Here is a 7,298-nt window from a genome sequence, read left to right on the forward strand (position 1 = left end):
TATGCTTGTTTTCATTTTTGACAGTTTCTATTTTAACTTAAGTATGAGCAACTTCTTTTATAACTGGCTGATATAGATTCAGGAAGTGACATAAAATCAATAACATATGATATTAAAGGAAGAACTTCAAACTGCACTGAAGATATTAACAAAAAATTAAGTCCCAGGAAATTATGAATATCAATGAATATATTCCAACAAATAGATGTAGCCTTGAATGTGCTCACTAGGCTGTGCTCAGAAATATGGAAGCCAGTTAACTTGTTAACTGACTGAGAGAAATTCATATTCATTCCCAAACTCAAGAAAGATGAAGCAATAGAATGTGGAATTTATAAAAAAGTAACATTAATATCTGTTTCTTGAAATACATCAACTGGTATGCCATCAATTTCTGGGGCCTTGTTTTTTGCCAATTCTTTCAGAGCAGGTTGAACTTCTTCCTTCATCACTACAGGCTCTTGCTCATACATTGTTTCATGAAATACTTCTTTGTCACCCAATTCCTTGTGGTACACTGACTTTGTATACTTCTTCAGTCTTCTCTTAATTTTTTCTGGATTATTTAAAATTCTGTCAAAAGTATCCTCAAATATTGCAACTTGAGGCTTGAAATTGTTCTTCAATTCCTTCAGTTTAAGAAATGTTGAGCAAGTTCAGCCCTTTTGATTTCCTGACTCCAGCTTTTTGCACATTTCATTATAATGTTTTACTTTTTCTTCCAGTTCTGTCCTTTGAAATCTTCTGTTAAGCTCCTTAATTTCTTCCCAGTTCCTTTGGCTTCTTGGCTCTCTAGTTCAATATTCAGTCTCATCTGATATCCATCTTGGTCATTTCTTCTTCCTCTAATGACCTTTTTACCATTCTTCATGGATGATATTATTGATATACTCCTACAGCTCATCTAGTCCTCATTCATTGGTGTTCAAGAACTCAAACCTGTTCCTGAGATAGTTTTGAAATTCAAATGGGACAAATCATTCAATTTTGGTTCCTGTAAATTTGTTCACTAAAATGTGCCAAGAAATATGGAGGACAACCACATGGCCAACTGGCTGGAAGAGATCTATATTTGTTCTCATTCCGAAGAAAGGCAATCCGACAGAGTGTGGAAATTATCAAACAATATCATCAACGTAACATTCAAGTAAGATTCTGCTGAAAATTATCCAAAAACAACTGGAACAGCACATCAACAGAGAACTGTCGATGTGCAAGCTGGGTTTAGAAGAGGCCATGATACTAGGGATATTATAGCTAATGTTAGATGGCTCTTGGCTAAAAGTAGGGGATACCAGAGGAATGCCTATATGTGTTTTATTGACTTTGGAAAGGCATTTGCCTGTGTGGATCACAGCAAATTATAGCTAACTCTGAGAAGAATGAGAATCCCAGAGCACTTGATTGCACATATGTGAAACCTATACTTAGACCAGGAGGCAGTAGTCATAACAGAGCAGGGAAAGAATGTGTGATTCAAAATTGGGAAGGGTGTACAGTAGGGATGTGTCCTATTTCCATACCTTTCCAATCTATATGAAAAAAAAGACCTTTATAGAGACTGAGCTCTATGAGAAGGAATGTGGCATCAGGATTGGAGGAAGACTCATCAACAACATACAATGACACAATCTTGCTTACTGAAACTGAGGAAGACTTGAAGTGCTTACTGCAGAATTTCAAGGGCTACAGCCTTCAATATAGATTCAAGCTCAACATCAAGAAAACAAAAGATCCTCATCACTGAGTCGATTCACAGAGTCTTAATAGGTGGTAAAGAGATTGAGATTTTAACAGCTTTAGTTTGCTTGACTCCACAAAGAACAGTCTTGGTACCAGTGGCCAGGAAATCAAAAGACAAATTGCATTGGAAATATCTGCTGTCAGGGACTTCTACAGAGTACTGAACAGCAATGAGGTCAGTCAGGAGACTAAGGTACACCTGATCCTGGCACTAGTCTTTGCAATTACTTGCTTTGAATCAGAAAGCTGGACAATGACTAGGAATGATAGAAAGAGAATTGATGCCTTTGAGCTGTGGTACTGGAGAAGAGTATTGAATACATCACGGACTGCCAGGAGAACAAACAGGTTCATCCTCTAAAAGATGAAACCAGGCTGTTACTTGAAGGCAAGGATTCTGAAGCTTTGCCTGACATGTTTTGGACAGGTTTCAAGGAGGCAAAAGACCTTGGAGAAGGGGATCATGCTTAGAAGGGGGGAGGGACAATGCAAGAAAGGAAGACCCTCAATGAGACGGATTAATTCAATCACTGGGGTGGTGGGGCACACGACAATAATAACTTCATTAATATCACATTCAAGTAAAATCTTGCTGAAGAATACTCAAAAGTGACTACAACAGTATATCAACATTGACTTGCCAGAAACTCAAGTTGGATTTAGAAGAAGACATGACACTAGGTCTATTAATGTTGATATCATATGAATCTTGGCTGAAAGCAGAAAATACCAGAAAGATAAACATCTTTGGGTTATTGACTATGTAAAAATATTCAACTGTGTGGACCAAAACAAGTTATAACTAATATTTAAAAGAAAAGGAACACTTAATTCGGTGCATGTGAAACATACAGCTAGAACAAGAGGATACTGCACTGTTTAAAATCAAGAAAGGTGTATGTCACAGCTATCTTCTTCATCTACACCCATTCAATATGTAAGCTGAGCAAAGAATTCATGAAGCTTGACTTTATGAATAAATAGAACCATCAGAATTGGAGGTAGACTCATCATCAATCTGCATTCTGCTCACTGAAAGTGAGTATGACTTGAAGTGCTTACTGCAGAAGATTAAATACATCTTTAATATAGATATATCTCAACATCAAGAAATAAATAATTCTCACCACCAGGTCAATAGACAACATCCTGATAGATGGGGAAAATATTGAAGTGGTCAATGATTTAATCTTATTTGAATTCACAATTAACACCTTTGGTGCCCACAGTGAAGAAATCCAAAGACATATCACATTGGGACATCTTCCATCAACAACTCTCCAAAGTACAGTGATGTAAGCCTGAATACTAGTGTATGCATGATCCAAGCCATGATCTTCTCAGTTATTTGCTATGTATCTTAAAGTTGGACAATGGCTAATAATGACAGAATAATTGATGCCTTTGAAATGTGGTGTTGGTGAAGAGTACTGAATGCCAAGAAAATAAGTCTGCCATGTATAAAGTGAAAACAGAGTATGTTGTTAGGAAGGGGTCATTTCTTTGAAAGGACTTATAAATGTGGAAGGACAGTGTAAAAGAGGAAGGCCCTCAACAAGATGGATTGACATGGTAACTGTAATAAATGGATCAGGTATGTTAGAGATGGTAAGGATGGCATACAATAGGACAAGTTTCAGATTTGCTGTTGATAAGGCGTAAATGAATTGATCATATAAAATGGCAAGAACAATGACAGGCCTCTGGCCTGTTCTCATTGATGATAGTGAACTTTTTGTTGTTCCTTTCAATGTACAGAGTCAATTTCAATCTTGCTTATTTCTTCTAGTTGTATTGTGTTTGACATTGTTTGTCGTACAGTAAGAACTGAACCAAAGTTCAGTGGGCTTTGAGAGGCAGTTGAAACCCATGTATTCAGTCACTGTTTATACTGTTTTAGAAGTTATTTATAATGAGCAACTTATTGCTTATTTAACAATAAAGTCTTAATTTTATCACAAAAATTTAGCTTTTAAGTACTAATCCTTACTTGTTTTCAAATTTTGCACTCAATCAATCACTGCATCTTGATTTCAAGTTTACTAAATTTCAGACTTGAGAAATTGATTGGAATCCTTCAATTCTTCATCTTCAGATTAGTTGTTGGTGAATAAAGTTGATTAATAGAGGTATTCATAGGTCTTCATTATATACAGATGTATATTGCCTTATCACTGCCAGCCTTATACTTTAGGACAGATCTTGTATTTTTCCGTGATGATGAATATGACATCATTAATTTCTAAATTATAATTATTATGATGTTGATTATATATGATTTTACAATTATAAATGTACAATAGTAGTGCATTTTAGGTAACTAATGCCTATAATAATTATTGATTTTAGTGCATTCCATTTCATTGCTTTCAACATCTTATTTTCTTAGATTATACATTCTACTTTAAGATCTTTAATGGATGTTTTCAGTTATTTCTCTTCATTATTTATGCCACACACATCAGCAAATGAAGGATTTTATTTATATAAAATTCACACTATTAAGATATTTTTAATTCCTTCCAGTTGGTAATTTTCAAGTTAGATTGCCAGTTCTGATTCCCTGAAATTTGTCCACCATAGATGACCCTTTTCATATTTGAAACATTGGAAGTACAGCTCCTAGTATCATAGCAACATGCTCAATGCCATAGAATGGGAAATTGACAAAGAGTGGAAAACTCTTATTTTGATTAAGAGTCTTTGAGTTCACTATGATTTATGATATTGTTGTTGTTGTTATATCCTATTGAATCACCTACAACTCATAATGACTGTAAATGCAATAGCTCTGAATTCTACTCTATCCTGAGCCAGTCTCACTGTCTCCAACACACCTAGTTCATTCCCCCAGTTACTATGTTAACCCATATCTTCCAGGGTCTTCTGCGATTTTCCTCCACCTTTCCAAGCATGATGTTCTTCTCCAGGTATTGGTCCCTCCATGCCCAAAGTATGTGAAATGGAGCTTCAGAATCCTTGCCTCCAAGGAGTAGCCTGGTTTCACTCTCCCTAGGACAAACCTGTTTGTTATCTTTGCAGTTCGTGGTATAATCAATATTTTTCTCTAACATCACAACTCAAAGATATAAGTTCTTATTCTGTCAACCCTAGATACTATCCATTTCTCTGATGTGATGTTAATTATTTCAAAATACAGGACGTACAGGACCTGAATCAGGTACACCTTATTCTCAAGACTGATATCATTGCTCTTCAATATTTTGAAGAGGTACTTGACAGCAACTTTCTCCAGAGAAATTTGTCTTTTGATTTTTTTTACTGCTGGTGCCAAAGTGTTGATTGTGGAGTGAGCAAGCTGAAATTGTTAACAACAACCTCAATCACATCTCTATCTATCATGGTGTTGCCAATTGGCCCAGTGGTGAAAATTCTGTCTTCTTGATGTTGAGCTTCCATCCATATTTAAGACTATAGTCCATGACCTTCTGCAGCAAATGCTTCAGGTTCTCCTCAGTTTCAGCAAACAAGGTTGTATCATCTACATAACATTGGTTATTGGTGAATCTTTTTCCAATTCTGATATTTTCCTCTTCATAAAGTCTAGTCTCCCAAATTATGTGTTCCACATGTAGATTGAAAAAGTATGGAGGGAGGATGCATCATTGACTCAGTCCTTTCCTGATTTTGAACCATCCAGTATTTCCTTGCTCTGTTCTGACAACTGCTTTTGAAATCCTCTGTTAAGCTCCTTAACTTTCTGATTTCTTCTCCTTGCTTTGTATTCTTGGCACTTCTGTGCAAATTTCAGTCTCTACTGACATTAATTTTGGTTCTTCTTCCTCTATTTTTGCATTTACCTCTTGTTCTCTTCATAAATTATTTTCTTGATATCTTCTCAAAGCCCATTTGATCTCCAAAGCCCTTGTTCTCCAAAGTATTCAAGGTTTCAGCCCTGACCCATGGGATTCTGGGAAACGTGGGCATAGCATTTCTTAAGCTGAAGGAACTGAAGAACAAATTCAAGCCAGGAGTTGCAATATTTAAGAATGCTTTGGGCAGAAAAATGATCCAGGTAACAATAAAAGAAGATTAAAAGAGTATACAGAGTCACTGAACCTAAAGGAATTGGTAGACACAGAAGAATTTAATGGAACAACATGTGAGGAAGAGCCTGTGGTGATAAAGGAATAAGTTCAAGCTGCTCTGAAAGAATTGGCAAAGAACAAGACCCCAGAAATGGATGGCATATCAATTGATTTATCTGTCCACCAAGCTGTGTCAAGAAATCTGGAGTAAAATCACCTGGCTAACTGACTGGACAAGGTCCATATTTGTTCCCATTCCAAAGAAAGGTGACCCAGTTGAGTTTGGAAATTATCGAATACTATCATTAATATCACATGCAGGCCAGATTCTGCTGAAGATTATCCAAAAATTACTAAGACAGCACATCAACAAAGAACTGCCTTGAAGTCCAGGCTGGGTTTAGAAGAGGTCATAGTACTAAGGATATTATAGCTATTATGAGATGAATGCTGGCTGAAAGGAGGAAGTAGAAGAGGAATCTATGTTTCATTGATTATGCAAAGGCATTTGACTGTGTGGATAACAACAAACTGTGGCTGACTCTGAGAATAATGGGAATCTTGATTGTGCTTATGTAAAACCCATATTTGGACCAGGAGGTAGTCCTCAGAACAGAGCAAGGAAAAACCGCATGGTTCAAAAAAGGGAAGAGTGTACACCAGGGATGTGTCCTATCTTCATACCATTTCAACCTATATGCAGAACATATTATCCATAAGGCTGAGATGTATTAGGAGAAAGGTGACATCAGCATTAGAGAAAGTCTTATCAACAATCTGTGTTATGCGGATGACACAACCCTGCTTGCTAAAACTGAGGAATATCTGAAGGCCATCTAGGGTGGTTTTCTTAGCAACCAAGAGGATATGCTTGTATTCTTCTGAGGATAACAGAGTAAGGTGAAGTTGCTCATAGTTATCTCGTGTAGAATGGTGTATTTGGGAAATGGACTCAAACAAAAATGTGAGAGCCTGGGCTTTGTCAGAATAAGGAAGGTTCTGTTACTTCCAATTATACATACCAGAAGTAAAAAAGTTGACATAAACTAAGAAGGGTTGGAGACTACCATTGGGATCTTGAGCAGCTTGTAGGAAGTATAGAAATGGTGGAGAGAATTCTCAGAAGTTGGCAGTGGTGGGCAAATGGAAGCTGATGTAGTGAGGCAGTGATGATAAATCAATACAAGGAAACTGATCAAGATAACCAGAGTTCCTAGAAACAACTGATGAGACTACTCAGACTTTGGACAAATCAAAAGTGCCCTCTGATGGTTAATTGACATCAAAATAAGGCCATTATACCTCACAAAGAATGTGGAGGTAAGACATTTTAACATCCTAATATCTGGAGAATTCTTTAGAAAAAATCATAACTAAACAGTTCGGAGGAAGGTGTCAATTTTTACTGAGAAAAGCCTATTATGGGAGGAATAAGGTGTCCAATAGGAATGAAAAGAAAATAAAAGAAAAAGAATAATAAGCCACAGAATGTAAGATAAAGGTAAA

The sequence above is a fragment of the Elephantulus edwardii genome, unplaced genomic scaffold (assembly GCF_000299155.1).
Source record: "Elephantulus edwardii isolate Elephantulus edwardi_28Jun2011 unplaced genomic scaffold, EleEdw1.0 scaffold00044, whole genome shotgun sequence".
NCBI classification, from domain to species: Eukaryota; Metazoa; Chordata; class Mammalia; order Macroscelidea; family Macroscelididae; genus Elephantulus; species Elephantulus edwardii.